General features: G+C 45.8%; 11 non-coding genes across 11 annotated transcripts; all 11 read right to left on the bottom strand.

The window, feature by feature from the left end:
* Positions 1 to 19: 19 nt before the first annotated feature.
* Positions 20 to 92, bottom strand: trnam-cau (transfer RNA methionine (anticodon CAU)). Its single transcript has one exon. It is a non-coding gene; the product is annotated as a tRNA-Met (tRNA).
* Positions 93 to 627: 535 nt separating this feature from the next.
* Positions 628 to 700, bottom strand: trnam-cau (transfer RNA methionine (anticodon CAU)). Its single transcript has one exon. It is a non-coding gene; the product is annotated as a tRNA-Met (tRNA).
* A 580-nt stretch (positions 701 to 1,280) lies between these two features.
* trnam-cau (transfer RNA methionine (anticodon CAU)) lies at positions 1,281 to 1,353 on the bottom strand. The gene has a single exon. It is a non-coding gene; the product is annotated as a tRNA-Met (tRNA).
* Positions 1,354 to 2,449: 1,096 nt separating this feature from the next.
* Positions 2,450 to 2,522, bottom strand: trnam-cau (transfer RNA methionine (anticodon CAU)). Its single transcript has one exon. It is a non-coding gene; the product is annotated as a tRNA-Met (tRNA).
* A 973-nt stretch (positions 2,523 to 3,495) lies between these two features.
* trnam-cau (transfer RNA methionine (anticodon CAU)) lies at positions 3,496 to 3,568 on the bottom strand. Its single transcript has one exon. It is a non-coding gene; the product is annotated as a tRNA-Met (tRNA).
* Positions 3,569 to 5,329: 1,761 nt separating this feature from the next.
* Positions 5,330 to 5,402, bottom strand: trnam-cau (transfer RNA methionine (anticodon CAU)). The gene has a single exon. It is a non-coding gene; the product is annotated as a tRNA-Met (tRNA).
* Positions 5,403 to 5,990: 588 nt separating this feature from the next.
* trnam-cau (transfer RNA methionine (anticodon CAU)) lies at positions 5,991 to 6,063 on the bottom strand. Its single transcript has one exon. It is a non-coding gene; the product is annotated as a tRNA-Met (tRNA).
* Positions 6,064 to 7,143: 1,080 nt separating this feature from the next.
* Positions 7,144 to 7,216, bottom strand: trnam-cau (transfer RNA methionine (anticodon CAU)). The gene has a single exon. It is a non-coding gene; the product is annotated as a tRNA-Met (tRNA).
* Positions 7,217 to 8,844: 1,628 nt separating this feature from the next.
* trnam-cau (transfer RNA methionine (anticodon CAU)) lies at positions 8,845 to 8,917 on the bottom strand. The gene has a single exon. It is a non-coding gene; the product is annotated as a tRNA-Met (tRNA).
* A 2,833-nt stretch (positions 8,918 to 11,750) lies between these two features.
* On the bottom strand, positions 11,751 to 11,823 carry trnam-cau (transfer RNA methionine (anticodon CAU)). Its single transcript has one exon. It is a non-coding gene; the product is annotated as a tRNA-Met (tRNA).
* Positions 11,824 to 12,976: 1,153 nt separating this feature from the next.
* On the bottom strand, positions 12,977 to 13,049 carry trnam-cau (transfer RNA methionine (anticodon CAU)). The gene has a single exon. It is a non-coding gene; the product is annotated as a tRNA-Met (tRNA).
* Positions 13,050 to 17,142: the final 4,093 nt, after the last annotated feature.

Below are 17,142 nucleotides of genomic sequence, written 5' to 3'. Positions count from 1 at the left end.
AGGCCCAGCACAAAACTTATGCCCCGTGTGAGGGTTGAACTCACGACCTTCAGATTATGAGACTGACGCGCTGCCTACTGCGCCAACGAGGCCACAAAAGACTGAGAGGTGTTGATTGTTGCGGGTACATGGACTCTCCATGACTCCTTTACCCGGTTTACGTAGTTGAATACCCGTCGGGCAGGTGGCATATGCCATGTGTCATGTCATGTGATGCCATGCCCTTAGCTTCTAGCATCTAGCTAAACACTACACTATAGGTGCAGTTTTTGGTTGATGTGAAGAAAATGGATTTCGCTTCAACTCCGAGCAGGTTTCGCGAAATCTGTGTCCTGCTTTCCATTACCTGTGGAACCACACTATAATTGAAAGTAGGTTGTTTAACTATTCCAAGAGCTTTTAGCATCTAGCTAAACACTACACTATAGGTGCCGTTTTTGGTCAATGTGAAATAGAAAAGACTGAGCCTGGTCAAACAGCCATTCAGGAGATTACACCAATAGGTGTTTTGAAGGTTCCAACAAAAATGGAGGTCCAGATAGCAGCTGGGGTATCATCCTGTACAAGTTGTTTTATACCAGGCTACCCTCTTTTGATGGTCTGAGGGAAGGACCAGCACAAAACTTATGCCCCGTGTGAGGGTCGAACTCACGACCTTCAGATTATGAGACTGACGCGCTGCCTACTGCGCCAACGAGGCCACGAAAGACTGAGAGGTGTTGATTGTTGCGGGTACATGGACTTTCCATGACTCCTTTACCCGGCTTACGTAGTTGAATACCCGTCGGGCAGGTGGCATATGCCATGTGTCATGTCATGGCATGTGATGCCATGCCCTTAGCTTCTAGCATCTAGCTAAACACTAGGTGCAGTTTTTGGTCAATGTGAAGAAAATGGATTTCGCTTCAACTCCGAGCAGGTTTTGCGAAATCTGTGTCCTGCTTTCCACTCCCTGTGGTTGTGAAACCATGCCAGGAGCTTCTAGCATCTAGGTAAACACCACACTATAACTGAAAGTAGGTTGTTTAACTATTCCAAGAGCTTTTAGCGTCTAGCTAAACACTACACTATAGGGTCCATTTTCGGTCAATGTGAAATAGAAAAGAGGATGGAGCCTGGTCAAACAGCCATTCAGGAGTTTACACAAATAGGTGTTTTGAAGGTGCCAACACAAATGGAGGTCCAGATAGCAGCTGAGGTATCATCCTGTACAAGTTGTTATATACCAGGCTACCCTACACTCTTTTGATGGTCTGAGGGAAGGCCCAGCACAAAACTCCTGCCCCATGTGAGGGTCGAACTCACGACCTTCAGATTATGAGACTGACGCGCTGCCTACTGCGCCAACAAGGCCACGAAATACTGAGAGGTGTTGATTGTTGCGGGTACATGGACTCTCCATGACTCCTTTACCCGGCTTACGTAGTTGAATACCTGTCGGGCAGGTGGCATATGCCATGTGTCATGGCATGTGATGTGTTGAAGAATATTATCAAAACCAGTTCAGAAGTCCGCTTGTGGTGTAGTGAGTTTTATTCAGTAAGCCGGCGGTGGGCATGACCAGCACAGATCAGGTCTGAATTGGTGTGCCGACCCAGAGTGATTTGGCAACAGGGTTTTTATACAAAAAGTTCAAAGCACAGACGGTAAGAATCAACAACCAAAAGGTGGAAGACAAGAAGCAATTAAAAGCTATTCACAGTCAGATGTGATCGTTCAGTTGGAACTAGGAGGAAGGAGGAACTGAGGAAGTCCATGATATGGCACCCCGGTGGATCAAGTCCTCGTCTCTGCAGGGGCTGGAAGTCAAAGCCACTTCCATGGTGCCGTCTCAGCAGGGATGCAAGACGCCGGAAATTGCATGACAATGTCTCTCAAGCAGGGGTGCAGGGGTATGAGGCTGGAGCCACCTGTCAGTCGTCGTCCCTGCAGGGTTTCAGGAAACTGACATTCAGGTCGACCACGGTGCTGTCACAATGCCTCATCAGATGCCATGCCCTTAGCTTATAGCATCTAGCTAAACACTACACTATAGGTGCAGTTTTTGGTCGATGTGAAGAAAATGGATTTCGCTTCAACTCCGAGCAGGTTTCGCGAAATCTGTTTCCTGCTTTCCACTCCCTGTGGTTGTGAAGCCATGCCAGGAGCTTCTAGCATCTAGCTAAACACCACACTATAACTGAAAGTAGGTTGTTTAACTATTCCAAGAGCTTTTAGCGTCTCGCTAAACACTACACTATAGGTGCCGTTTTTAGTCAATGTGAAATAGAAAAGACGACTGAGCCTGGTCAAACATCCATTCAGGACATTACACCAATAGGTGTTTTGAAGGTTCCAACAAAAATGGAGGTCCAGATAGCAGCTGAGGTATCATCCTGTACAAGTTGTTTTATACCAGGTTACCCTACACTCTTTTGATGGTCTGAGGGAAGGCCCAGCACAAAACTTATGCCCCGTGTGAGGGTCGAACTCACGACCTTCAGATTATGAGACTGACACGCTGCCTACTGCGCCAACGAGGCCACGAAAGACTGAGAGGTGTTGATTGTTGCGGGTACATGGACTCACCATGACTCCTTTACCCGGTTTACGTAGTTGAATACCCGTCGGGCAGGTGGCATATGCCATGTGCCATGTCATGGCATGTGATGCCATGCCCTTAGCTTCTAGCATCTAGCTAAACACTACACTATAGGTGCAGTTTTTGGTCAATGTGAAGAAAATGGATTTTGCTTCAACTCCGAGCAGGTTTTGCGAAATCTGTGTCCTGCTTTCCACTCCCTGTGGTTGTGAAACCATGCCAGGAGCTTCTAGCATCTAGCTAAACACCACACTGTAGTTGAAAGTAGGTTGTTTAACTATTCCAAGAGCTTTTAGCGTCTAGCTAAACACACTATACACCAGCCTTTCTCAACCTTTTTTCAGTCATGACACCGTTCAAAAGTGAATAAAATCTCACGACACCCCAGAGTAAAATATAATTAAAAACCACACTGCATCGCTGTAAATGCATATGACGCGCACGTACGTATTATTGGGCGCGCAGCACATTTAAAAAAAAAAAGACGTTTGTCTGGGCCTAATGGTCGTCAAAATACGGTATCTTATTTATTTATTTATTCATTCATTCATTGGCAAAAATAATGTATTTATGTATGCATTCATATATTTATATATGAAATGTCAGAATAGGTAATTTTTTGATGACACCCCTAAAGCAGTCAGGGGACACCCCAGGGTTCCGCGACACCCCTGTTGAGAAAGGCTGCTATACACTATAGGGGCCGTTTTTGGTCAATGTGAAATAGAAAAGACGACTGAGCCTGGTCAAACAGCCATTCAGGAGATTACACCAATAGGTGTTTTGAAGGTTCCAACACAAATGGAGGTCCAGATAGCAGCTGAGGTATCAAAACAAGTTGTTTTAGCCAACAGTACCAGGCTACCCTACACTCCTCTTTTGATGGTCTGAGGGAAGGCCCAGCACAAAACTCATGCCCCGTGTGAGGGTCGAACTCACGACCTTCAGATTATGAGACTGACGCGCTGCCTACTGCGCCAACGAGGCCACAAAAGACTGAGAGGTGTTGATTGTTGCGGGTACATGGACTCTCCATGACTCCTTTACCCGGTTTACGTAATTGAATACCCGTCGGGCAGGTGGCATATGCCATGTGTCATGTCATGGCATGTGATGCCATGCCCTTAGCTTCTAGCATCTAGCTAAACACTACCCTATAGCTGTGTCCCAATTCAGGGACTGCATCCTTCGAGGGTTGGATTTGAAGGCCGATTACGTCACAGCGGCGCCGAAGGCTGTCCCATTTCGAAGGCTCCTTCAAATGCAGCCCACAAATGCAGCCTTCTTTTCCCGCTGTTTGAAGCAGGTTTGAAGGATCCATCAATTGTATCCTCCGCGGCCCACCATATCCCAAGATTCATTGCGCACAGTCAGAAAAATATTAATTTCCAGAAAAATATTTTCAGATTCAAATTTTTTCAGAAAAATATATTATTTCCGTCGGCGCCGGCGGACACGCCTCTCTTCCTCCTCCAACAAAATGAAAAACAAAAAAAACAAAAACAAAACTTCTGGCTCCATTTTTTATTTTTTTTTGGTTCTTTCTTTCTTTTCTATCGTGTTTTCTTTCTTTCTTTCTGTCTATCTTTCTTTCTTTCTAATTTGTTTAGTGACGTAGGACAAGGGCGGGAACAGCTGGTGACACAACCAGGAAATCCCCCACAGGCTAGACCGTCTCATTTCACTAGCGTCCGTCCAGCCTTCGGTATGGCCTTCGCGGTCTTCGAAAGCATGGCCTACGAAGACCGCGTCCTCAGAAGGACGCAGCCCCTGAATGGTCAATGTGAAGAAAATGGATTTCGCTTCAACTCCGAGCAGGATGCGTGAAATCTGTGTCCTGCTTTCCACTCCCTGTGGTTGTGAAACCATGCCAGGAGCTTCTAGCATCTAGCTAAACACCACACTATAACTGAAAGTAGGTTGTTTAACTATTCCAAGAGCTTTTAGCGTCTAGCTAAACAGTACACTATAGGTGCCGTTTTTGGTAGGGATGTCCCGATACCATTTTTTTCACACCAAGTACGAGTATTTTAATTTGTGTCCTCGCCGATACCGAGTACCGATCCGATACTTCTACCACAAAAATAACTAGGCTAAAAATGCAATGAATTGGAAGACAGGTTTAATTTGCAACAGAGATTCAATTTTAAACAAAACTCAGCCGGCCGGTCTTTCCTCCACGCTTTAGTTTCATCGCAGGTACATCAACTGAGCATGTGCAGTGCTTCACCTGAAGCCTTCCGTGTGAAACAACATAAACAATCAAATAGAATTTAAAAAAAACAGGCTAAATGAAATGATTTTACACACTCTTGTACAGTAGGTGGCGGTATGCAGCTTAAAGTTGGTTGCGATCCGCCAATAAAATAGAGAAGAAGAGGAACATAAACAATCCCATTGTTACAGTCAATCTCCCCCTAGTGGCGCTAACCAGTAACTACAACAACAATGAAGTATCGGTGCATGGTATCGGAGGATTTTTGCGAGTACGAGTATATGAGAGCAGTATCGGCCCCGATACCGGTATCGGGGCATCCCTAGTTTTTGGTCAATGTGAAATAGAAAAGACGACTGAGCCTGGTCAAACAGCCATTCAGGAGATTACACCAATAGGTGTTTTGAAGGTTCCAACACAAATGGAGGTCCAGATAGCAGCTGAGGTATCAAACAAGTTGTTTTATCCAACAGTACCAGGCTACCCTACACTCCGCTTTTGATGGTCTGAGGGAAGGCCCAGCACAAAACTCATGCCCCGTGTGAGGGTCGAACTCACGACCTTCAGATTATGAGACTGACGCGCTGCCTACTGCGCCAACGAGGCCACAAAAGACTGAGAGGTGTTGATTGTTGCGGGTACATGAACTCTCCATGACTCCTTTACCCGGCTTACGTAGTTGAATACCCGTCGGGCAGGTGGCATATGCCATGTGTCATGGCATGGCATGTGATGCCATGCCCTTAGCTTCTAGCATCTAGCTAAACACTACACTAGAGGTGCAGTTTTTGGTCAATGTGAAGAAAATGGATTTCCCTTCAACTCCGAGCAGGTTTCGCGAAATCTGTGTCCTGCTTTCCACTCCCTGTGGTTGTGAAAACCATGCCAGGAGCTTCTAGCATCTAGCTAAACACCACACTATAACTGAAAGTAGGTTGTTTAACTATTCCAAGAGCTTTTAGCGTCTAGCTAAACACTACACTATAGGTGCCGTTTTTGGTCAATGTGAAATAGAAAAGACGACTGAGCCTGGTCAAACAGCCATTCAGGAGATTACACCAATAGGTATTTTGAAGGTTCCAACAAAAATGGAGGTCCAGATAGCAGCTGAGGTATCATCCTGTACAAGTTGTTTTATACCAGGCTACCCTACACTCTTTTGATGGTCTGAGGGAAGGTCCAGCACAAAACTCATGCCCCGTGTGAGGGTCGAACTCACGACCTTCAGATTATGAGACTGACGCGCTGCCTACTGCGCCAACGAGGCCACGAAAGACTGAGAGGTGTTGATTGTTGCGGGTACATGGACTCTCCATGACTCCTTTACCCGGTTTACGTAGTTGAATACCCGTCGGGCAGGTGGCATATGCCATGTGTCATGTCATGGCATGTGATGTGTTGAAGAATATTATCAAAACCAGTTCAGAAGTCCGCTTGTGGTGTAGTGAGTTTTATTCAGTAAGCCGGCGGTGGGCATGACCAGCACAGATCAGGTCTGAATTGGTGTGCAGGGTTTTTATACAAAAAGTTCAAAGCACAGACGGTAAGAATCAACAACCAAAAGGTGGAAGACAAGAAGCAATTAAAAGCTATTCACAGTCAGATGTGATCGTTCAGTTGGAACTAGGAGGAAGGAGGAACTGAGGAAGTCCATGATATGGCATCCCCGTGGATCAAGTCCTCGTCTCTGCAGGGGCTGGAAGTCGAAGCCACTTCCATGGTGCCGTCTCAGCAGGGATGCAAGACGCCGGAAATTGCATGACAATGTCTCTCAAGCAGGGGTGCAGGGGTATGAGGCTGGAGCCACCTGCAAGGCGTCGTTCCCTGCAGGGTTTCAGGAAACTGACATTCAGGTCAACCACGGTGCTGTCACAATGCCTCATCAGATGCCATGCCCTTAGCCTCTAGCATCTAGCTAAACACTACACTATAGGTGCAGTTTTTGGTCAATGTGAACAAAATGGATTTCGCTTCAACTCCGAGCAGGTTACGCAAAATCTGTGTCCTGCTTTCCACTCCCTGTAGTTGTGAAACCATGCCAGGAGCTTCTAGCATCTAGCTAAACACCACACTATAACTGAAAGTAGGTTGTTTAACTATTCCAAGAGCTTTTGGCGTCTAGCTAAACACTACACTATAGGTGCCGTTTTTGGTCAATGTGAAATAGAAAAGACGACTGAGCCTGGTCAAACAGCCATTCAGGAGATTACACCAATAGGTGTTTAGAAGGTTCCAACACAAATGGAGGTCCAGATAGCAGCTGAGGTATCAAAACAAGTTGTTTTAGCTAACAGTACCAGGATACCCTACTTTTGATGGTCTGAGGGAAGGCCCAGCACAAAACTCATGCCCCGTGTGAGGGTCGAACTCACGACCTTCAGATTATGAGACTGACGCGCTGCCTACTGCGCCAACGAGGCCACGAAAGACTGGGAGGTGTTGATTGTTGCAGGTACATGGACTCTCCACGACTCCTTTACCCAGCCTACGTAGTTGAATACCCTCCGCGCCACCGATTGGTCGGGGGGCGGGGCCGTCAGACGTTTGAATCCGGAAGCGGGAGTCAGCGCGAGAGCGATTCGCGGCGATTTTATTATACAGCACAAACGTCTGTTTGGTGATCCAACTCTGAGGTGCAGATGTTCATAAACCTGGTGGCTGACGAGAGAATTAAAAAAGGGATGTAGACGGGCTGTTTTACTCTCAGCCGCTCGCGGCTCCAGCTGATTTCTGATTAGCGCCGACACGAACAAAGCGGTTGCGCAATCGAGTACGTCACAGCCGCTTCAGCCCAACCCGCCTACTGCTCACCTGGCTGTGGAAAAACAAACGGGGACAAAACGGGTAGAGGCGGGTAAAGGCGTGCCGAGCCGAGTCGGGCTGAGTAAGTACTAGTGGAAAAGCACCATATAGGTGCCGTTTTTGGTAGGGATGTCCCGATACCATTGTTTTCACACCGAGTACGAGTATTTTAATTTGTGTCCTCACCGATACCGAGTACTGATCCGATACTTCTACCACAAAAACAACTAGGCTAAAAATGCAATGAAAAATGCAATGAATTGGAAGACAGGTTTTATTGGCAACAGAGATTCAATTTTAAACAAAACTCAGCTGGCCGGTCTTTCCTCCACGCTTTAGTCTCATCGCAGGTACATCAACTGAGCATATGCGGTGCTTCACCTGAAGCCGTCCGTGTGAAACAACATAAACAATCAAATAGAATTTAAAAAACAGGCTAAATGAAATGATTTTATACACTCTTGTACAGTAGGTGGCGGTATGGACCTTAAAGTTGGTTGCGATCCGCCAATAAAATAGAGAAGAAGAAGAAGAACATAAACTATCCCATTGTTACAGTCCGGTTTTATAGAGTGATACATTAGTGGGACTGGCAGCGCCGTTTCAGGCAAGATAGTGACAATTAATGCAAGTGGGATGTCAGCAGGGTGGACATATTTCAAAATAAGGGACAACGACAAAAGCAAGACAGACTGCGGGCTGTCGGCGCGGCTAACCGGCTAACCGGAATGTAACAATGGGATTGTTTATGTTGTACTGTGAGTTACGTGGAGTTTAATAAAGTTCCCTGTGAGTAAGGGTAATATTCAACGGTCCAGTTTGTATAATTAAGGAAGACAGAATTTACTGAAACATGGAACAGCCACAGAGCTGCTCAGCCGGCGGCTCAACGTCTCCCCATAGTGGCGCTAACCAGTAACTACAACAACAATGAAGTATCGGCGCGTGGTATCTGAGAATTTTTGCGAGTACAAGTACGAGTATATGAGAGCAGTATTGGCCCCGATACCGATACCAATATCGGTATCGTGGCATCCCTCGTTTTTGGTCAATGTGAAATAGAAAAGACGACTGAGCCTGGTCAAACAGCCATTCAGGAGATTACACCAATAGGTATTTTGAAAGTTCCAACAAAAATGGAGGTCCAGATAGCAGCTGGGGTATCAAAACAAGTTGTTTTAGCTAACAGTACCAGGCTACCCTGCAGTCTTTTGATGGTCTGAGGGAAGGCCCAGCACAAAACTCATGCCCCGTGTGAGGGTCGAACTCACGACCTTCAGATTATGAGACTGACGCGCTGCCTACTGCGCCAACGAGGCCACGAAAGACTGAGAGGTGTTGATTGATGCGGGTACATGGACTCTCCATGACTCCTTTACCCTTTACCCGGGGTGAGGACGACATCCACTGCCAATCCAGGAAGCAGGAACACACGGAGGCACACGCCAAGCACTGAAAATCTGCAACAAAGACCACAAACAAAACCGACACGGAGCCTGTGTGTGTGTGTGTGTGTGTGTGTGTGTGTGTGTGTGTGTGTGTGTGTGTGTGTGTGCGCTCCACCTGAAGTGTATCTATAGTGGGGGAGGGGGGGGAGGAGGCCACCTGCGAGACCATGGGCCGACCAGGAAGAACCTGGAACCCAGGCCACCGTTACTCGCCGATACCGAGTACCGATCCGATACTTCTACCACAAAAATAACTAGTCTAAAAATGCAATGAAAAATGCAATGAATTGGAAGACAGGTTTTATTTGCAACAGAGATTCAATTTTAAACAAAACTCAGCCGACCGGTCTTTCCTCCACGCTTTAGTCTCATCGCAGGTGCATCAACTGAGCATGTGCTGTGCTTCACCTGAAGCTGTAGAATTTAAAAAACAGGCTAAATGAAATGATTTTACACACTCTTGTACAGTAGGTGGCGGTATGCACCTTAAAGTTGGTTGCGATCCGCCAATAAAATAGAGAAGAAGAAGAACATAAACAATCCCATTGTTAAAGTCCGGTTATACAGAGTGGTGCCCGTGAGTGTGACTGGCAGTGCCGTTTCAGGCAAGATAGTGACAATTAATGCAAGCGGGATGTCAGCAGGGTGAACATATTTCAAATTAAGGGACGACGACAGAAGCAAGACAGACTGGGGGCTGTAGGCGCGGCTAACGCGGCTAACCGGAATGTAACAATGGGATTGTTTATGTTGTACTGTGAGTAGGGATGAGAATTGATAAGATTTTTTCGATTCCGATTCTTTTATCGATTCTGCTTATCGATTCGATTCTTTATCGATTCTCTTATCGATTCTCATTTGGAAAAAAGGAGAAGAAACAATTTTAGTATCAACTTTGTTTTAATAAAACAAAGTTGATACTAAAATTGTTTCTTTGTTTCAATTTCTTTGTTTCTCTGATCTTTTTTGTTCAAAGATATAAAACTTTTATATCTTTGAACAAAAAAAATATAATGAGGTCTTAAGATGCCCCCAGCCTTGGGCTCCTCGATGGTGCCAGGGGGTCCCCACAAAATTATTTGTAATATACAGTAAAATATGTATTCAATATAAAATAATAATAATAATAAAATAAATATTCTTCTGTAGAAATTAACGAAAAACAACAAATTATTTTGTAGCAATTACACAAGAATGTCCAGTAACATGTTCAACACCACAAACTTAGTCACTGCTGGTGACATTCATCTATTCTGGGCTGGCCTGATACTCTTCCCTGCCTTGATGAAAGGAGAATCTAGCGGTGACTGCTCTTTAACTTCTCCCATAGATGAGCTGACGAGCTGCAGCTGTGTCAGGAGCTCCGCTGTCCGCCGGAGCACAGCTCTTCTAAAGCATGATTTATGGTTCTGCGTTAAATCGACGCAGAGCCTACGGCGTAGGGTACGCGGCGACGCGCGCCGTACGGTGCGTGTTGCCGCGTACCCTACGCCGTAGGCTCTGCGTTGGTGTAACGCGGAACCATAAATTAGCCTTACCACATGCAGGCTGACTCCGCGCTCCCAGCGGATCAGCCGGCCGAGTCCTAACAGTTTCCCCCCTCTGTTGAAATGTCCACATTGCAAGAATTGTCGCCCTGTTGTCATCCTTTTTGGTAAAATGTTACCAAACTTTCGAGCGTTTATGCCGCTTTGTCCCCGTGTTTTCCTGCTGGGCGCAAATGCACACGTGGCGCAACGTGCTTGGTGACGTCATTCACGCCCACTGGAATCGATAAGGGAATCGTTTGGGAAAAAAGCAAACGATTCTAAGGAATTGAAACACTGGGAACCGTTTCTCAACAAGAACCGGTTCTCGATTCCCATCCCTAACTGTGAGTTACGTGGAGTGTTTAATAAAGTTCCCTGTGAGTAAGGGTAATACTCAACCGTCCAGTTTGTATAATTACGGAAGATAGATTTTACTGAAACATGGAACAGCCACAGAGCAGCAGCTCTGCTGCTGCTGCTCAGCCAGGCTGCAGACTGACCCAGGGAGCTGCGGGGCGGCTCAACATCTCCCCATAGTGGCGCTAACCAGTAACTACAACAACAATGAAGTATCGGTGCGTGGTATCGGAGAATTTTTGCGAGTACAAGTACGAGTATATGAGAGCAGTATTGGCCCCGATACTGATACTAGTATACCGATACTAGTATCGGTATCGGGGCATCCCTAGTTTTTGGTCAATGTGAAATAGAAAAGACGACTGAGCCTGGTCAAACAGCCATTCAGGAGATTACACCCATAGGTGTTTTGAAGGTTCCAACACAAATGGAGGTCCAGATAGCAGCTGAGGTATCAAAACGTAGTCGTCGTAGTGTCCTTGGGTAGACATCTTACCCACCTTGCCCCGTGTGAATGTGTTTGAATGTGTATGAATGTTGGTGGTGGTCGGAGGGGCCGTTTGGCGCGGAATGGCAGCCACGCTTCCGTCAGTCTGCCCCAGGGCAGCTGTGGCTACAAAAACGTAGCTTACCACCACCAGTGAGAATGTGTATGAATGAATAATGATCTCTGTAAAAGCGCTCTGGGTGCCTAGAAGGGCGCTATATAAATCCAAGTCATTATTATTATTATTATTAAAACAAGTTGTTTTATCCAACAGTACCAGGTACTACACTCCTCTTTTGATGGTCTGAGGGAAGGCCCTGCACAAAACTCATGCCCCGTGTGAGGGTTGAACTCACGACCTTCAGATTATGAGACTGACGCGCTGCCTACTGCGCCAACGAGGCCACGAAAGACTGAGAGGTGTTGATTGTTGCAGCTACATGGACCCTCCATGACTCCTTTACCCGGCTTACGTAGTTGAATACCCGTCGGGCAGGTGGCATAGGCCATGTGTCATGTCATGGCATGTGATGGCATGCCCTTAGCTTCTAGCATCTAGCTAAACACTACACTATAGGTGCAGTTTTTGGTCAATGTGAAGAAAATGGATTTCGCTTCAACTCCGAGCAGGTTTCGCAAAATCTGTGTCCTGCTTTCCACTCCCTGTGGTTGTGAAACCATGCCAGGAGCTTCTAGCATCTAGCTAAACACCACACTATAACTGAAAGTAGGTTGTTTAACTATTCCAAGAGCTTTTAGCGTCTAGCTAAACACTACACTATAGGTGCCGTTTTTGGTCAATGTGAAATAGAAGAGACGACTGAGCCTGGTCAAACAGCCATTCAAGAGATTACACCAATAGGTGTTTTGAAAGTTCCAACACAAATGGAGGTCAGCCAGAGTCAGCCAGAGCAGCTGACTGAGGTATCAAAACAAGTTGTTTTATCCAACAGTACCAGGCTACCCTACACTCATCTTTTTTTTTTTTTTTTTTTATTTATCCTTTATTTATACAGATAAAACACTTGAGTCCGAAGACTCATTTTCAAGTGTGACCTGTTCACATCCACAGTTGCATAAAACATAAAAATGAGACATGACAAGATATGACAGGACATAACACTTTAAACTGATGCAGAGTGGAAATGACAATACACTATAACCGTTAAATAGCTGGAAAATAGAGATATAAGGTTAGTACACTAGCCCCAGACAAAAATAAAACTTGTAGAACACAGACTAGCTTATGTGCTTTAAATGCTTAGCTGCGGCAGAGGTCATCTAGTGCAAGTACATGATAAAAATGCACTCTCCATGTCTCTAAGCAAAAGCTTAAAACTAGCAAGGGGAATCAGGTTCGTCAACTTCAGACTCTGTTGCAAGGAGTTCCAAGCGGACGGGGCTGCAAAAGAGAACGCCCTTTTGCCTTTCTCTGTGCGGACCAAGGGGATGGAGTAAGTAATGATATCCTGCGTACGGAGAGCGTATCTGGATTGCTTGCGTGAAAAGTAGACCAGAAGTTTTGATGGTGTGAGGGAAGGCCCAGCACAAAACTCATGCCCCGTGTGAGGGTCGAACTCACGACCTTCAGATTATGAGACTGACGCGCTGCCTACTGCGCCAACGAGGCCACGAAAGACTCAGAGGTGTATGTGGTACATTTTTGATAGTAACCTACGATGAGCTGCCATATGTAACAAGATTTAGCAGGAACCAAACTGCTTGGGCAGAAAGGCTGAGGGAAACCAAACATTTGGCCCCAAAGCTCTCACAACAGCCAGAACAGCACGTCTTCACACATGGGTTGAGTGAGACGACTGCCAAAGAGCACTGCTCCAGCAGCAGCTTTGTAGGGGGAGAGGTTCCCTCTGGTTGGCTTCCGGTAGAGGTGGGCGTCGCTCTCCATCAGTACACCTGCAGCAGCTCCAACTCCTCCCACACCAGTGGACCTGAGCTGAAAGGGTGATTTAGTAAAGGCCACCTCCAACAGGGAATACACTCATCCAACTAAACCTCTGCACCCCAGTACCAGATACAAATAATAAATAAAAATAGTAAACAAAAATAGTAAATTTACAGGGACGTAACATCCAGGAGCCAACCTCTGTCCCAGGACAAGGGTCTTCAACTACAGGTTGTCTCGAGCAAGGATGATTGTGGAGAATACCTTTGGTATTGTGTCCTCTCAGTGGCGCATGTACCGCCGGGTCATCAATATGAGCCCTGAAAATGTGGAGGCATGTGTGAAGGCTATCTGTATCCTTCATAATTTCATCAGGAGAAACAGCAGGACCAGGAGGGAGCCAGTGCCAGCGTCAGAGGAGGAAGTGTCAGTGCTACAGGGCTTGAGAAGAGCAGGGAGCAACAATGCTGTGCGGGAGGCCATCCGTGTGAGGGAGGTCTACCATTCCTACTTTTCAGCTGAGGGTGCAGTAGCGTGGCAGCCCAGGGAATGATCTTCCACCAAAGGTTCTTTTTAGAACCATCCACCAAACGTTCTTTTAAGAACCTTGAGGTGCTGGCTGCTGCCTGCTGGCTCACCACCTTCTCCACAGCTCCCATAAGCTGCTTTTCGAAGGGTGAAAGGCCATCAGCTGGCCTTTTCTGGGCTCTAGACCTGCCCCTGGAGGCAGATGCTGTGGCTGATGGGCTTTCGGACTCTGGAGGTGCAGGTTCCGGAGGTACAGACTCCAGAAAGAGGGTGAAAGTCTCCTCATCCTCTCCATCTGGCTCTGTCACCTGGCTGGTGCTGGCAGCATCATCCTCTCCCTCCACCTGGCTACCACTCATGTTGCCACTCGTAGCTCTTTCCTCCAGGAAGGGGTCGAGGAAGCTCTTTACTCGGCTGTATTTCCAAGGCCGGTGGACTGCTGCCCCTGCTCCGCTCCTACACCTTTCCTTACCTTTCTTCTCCTTCCTATAGGTGTCCCTGAGGCTCTTTCACCTCTTCCTACAGTCGTCCACTATACACAACATTTGAACTGTTCTTATTTTTTTTATTTTTGTATGTAATAGTTTTTTCTTTGGACATTGAGTTTCATTCAATCAAAAGACACTCAATGTTTTAGCAATGTTTTTTTTTCCATGATTTGCTTTTTAATTACCACCTTTCTGTTGCAGACAAGGAGAGCTGAGGTAAAGGTAGCAGTGTCAATGGTGGAACACTGTGCCATTTGCAGTAGCCGATCACTTCAGCCCATTGCTAAAAGAATGCTTCAAAGATTCCCCTACTGCACAGAACTTCAAGTCCGCTCGCACAAAAATGTCCTGCATAATAAATGAAGCAGTGGCTCCTCACTTTAGAAAGGAACTGGTCATGAAGATGAGGACCAATCCTTTCACGTTGATCACGGACGGATCAAATGATACAGGTCATTAAATTTTCCACACTTTCCAGCACCCATTTTAGAACATATTAATCGGAGAACAGACACACACAATTTCAGTCTGTCTACCTTTAATCTCACATAAATGATATATTTATGTACTACCTATCGTTACAGGACGTGAGAAGATGAACCCACTCACTGTGCGGTTGTATGACAGTGACCTCAGCAAAGTTGTCCACAGGTTCCTGGATATGTGCCCCACCACCGGGCCAAACTGTGGCACGGCTGAAGTTATCTACAAGAAGATGGATGAGGTCTTGCAGAAAAATGCCATACCATGGAGAAACTGTGTCAGCCTGTCTGTTGACAATGCTCCAGTCAATACAGGAGCAAGGAACTCCATCGCATCCAGAATTCATCAAGAACATGCTAGCATTTACATCCATGGGTGTCCTTGTCACATCATCCACAACACAGCCAAAGAGGCTGGTCAAGCCTTTTTGGAGGTGAGTTGAATCGTGTGTGCTTAAGACCCAGGGGTGGACTGGCCATCGGGCATACCGGGCATTTGCCCGGTGGGCCGATGGTGATTTTGGGCCGGGCCGGGCCGGGCCGGGCCAAAAAAAAAAATTTTTTTTTTTTTGGCCCGGGCAGTCCCATCGGCCCATTTGATTTTGTTTTTTACCTGACAAAAACTGGTACCACTGGGCTGTTATGGGCTGGACCAATCATAGCCGAAGGCCGATGCCCCCCCCCCTCCCTCTTGGACCTCGGCTCAATCAATGATATAGAGAGGGACGATGGACAGAAAGAAACGTAAAGGAGGCGCGGAGAAATTAAGGGAAAAAAAAGGCAAGCTCTTCAGGCAGATGCTGCCAAATGTGTGAAATTAACACATATGTTTGGTGGAGCAGGAGCTTCTACATCGGCAGCATCAGTGTCCGCCGGTGCTCTGGCACTGGAAACGGCCCCAGCAGCAGGTGATAATGGCGGAGGTGGCCGTGGCCGTCAGGTGGAGGAGAGACCCGTGGGTGCTCGTGGAGGGGGATTTGAACGGAAGGTAAGAAAGCGACAACTGCAGTCTACCTGCTGGGTCAGATATAAACCATGTTTGGTTGATGGTTTATTTTCGTTGTGCTTGCTAACTTTTAACACAGAATAGCTACGAGTGGGCCACGTTAGCTAAGTTAACAGCACTTAAGCTCATTAGCTAGGGTTGCACCTGTCCCTTACATGCGTGTCAAATTGGCGACACAAGTTCTGTCACTGGCGACACAATTTGACACGAATACTTCTCATAACCATAACCCTGGAACCGTTTAAGATATTGAGAAAATTAAAAAAAATGCCAGAAAGCGGAGAAATAGACGTTTGTGCACATATAACTGTTATTACGGTAGGACTTCTGCAGTCCGCGGTACGCCCGTTTAAACACGGATAAGAGTCAGCAGTGATTCAGTGTTCTTCTGATTGATTAAGTTAGATTTGTTTGTTACATTATTTTTATTTTTTACCAGCAGAGGATGGATCTGAAGAAGGGGAAGAAGAAAGTGAAATTGTGACCAAAAGCTGTGATTCATGCAAAAATTGCCCACTGTGCTGCTACCAAATACTCAGGCGTTTCAACATGCTGTCAGAGGCCTATCGTCTACTTGGGCTTGCATACAAATATCTGCTGACCCTCTCCCTGACTCAGGTGGCCTGTGAAAGGACATTCTCTACACTCAAGTTCATTAAAAGCAGACTCCGAAGCAGCCTGTCCGCAAACAAGCTTGAGATGTTTATGCTGACGGCTACTGAGAAGGACATTCTGATGACATTGGACTCAGACAGGGTCATTGACAGAGTAGCAGAGAAGAGTGAGCTGTTGAGAAAGCTGCTTTTGTAGCGTGATGAGGTAAAATAAAATGATCAAAACACTCATTATAATGTATCAGATAAGATTATATTAAACTTTGTTTATTGATATGGTGTACTCACTCAATGAAAATATCACTAAACCACAATCTGTCATTTATAGGTCTGCAACTAACAACTATTTTAATAGTCGACTAGTCACCGACTATTGAAACGATTAGTCGACTAATCGGATAATTAGTAAAAAACATTTAAATTTAGTATGAGGTTGCTTTAATTATGTGGGAAATTATAATAAAAACAAGAAAGATGGGTACTTTAATGAAAAAGATATTTTATTAAACTTTGCTGCATACAAAAAGTAAATAAAATGTCCTATCTCAAGGACAGGCAGTTTTCAGTCAGAATAGACAAATGCAAAAATAAATACACCTCTGTCATTTTTAATATTTTAAAGGACAGGCAAATGTTATTTAAAATATAAATAAAACAAAATAATATAAAAAATAAATAACAAAATCAAGTAAACTTTTTTTT

This window comes from Cololabis saira, chromosome 14 (assembly GCF_033807715.1).
Source record: "Cololabis saira isolate AMF1-May2022 chromosome 14, fColSai1.1, whole genome shotgun sequence".
Classification (NCBI taxonomy): Eukaryota; Metazoa; Chordata; class Actinopteri; order Beloniformes; family Belonidae; genus Cololabis; species Cololabis saira.
The sequence above is the reverse complement of the archived record's forward strand: the minus strand, read 5'-3'. Positions and strand labels throughout refer to the sequence as shown.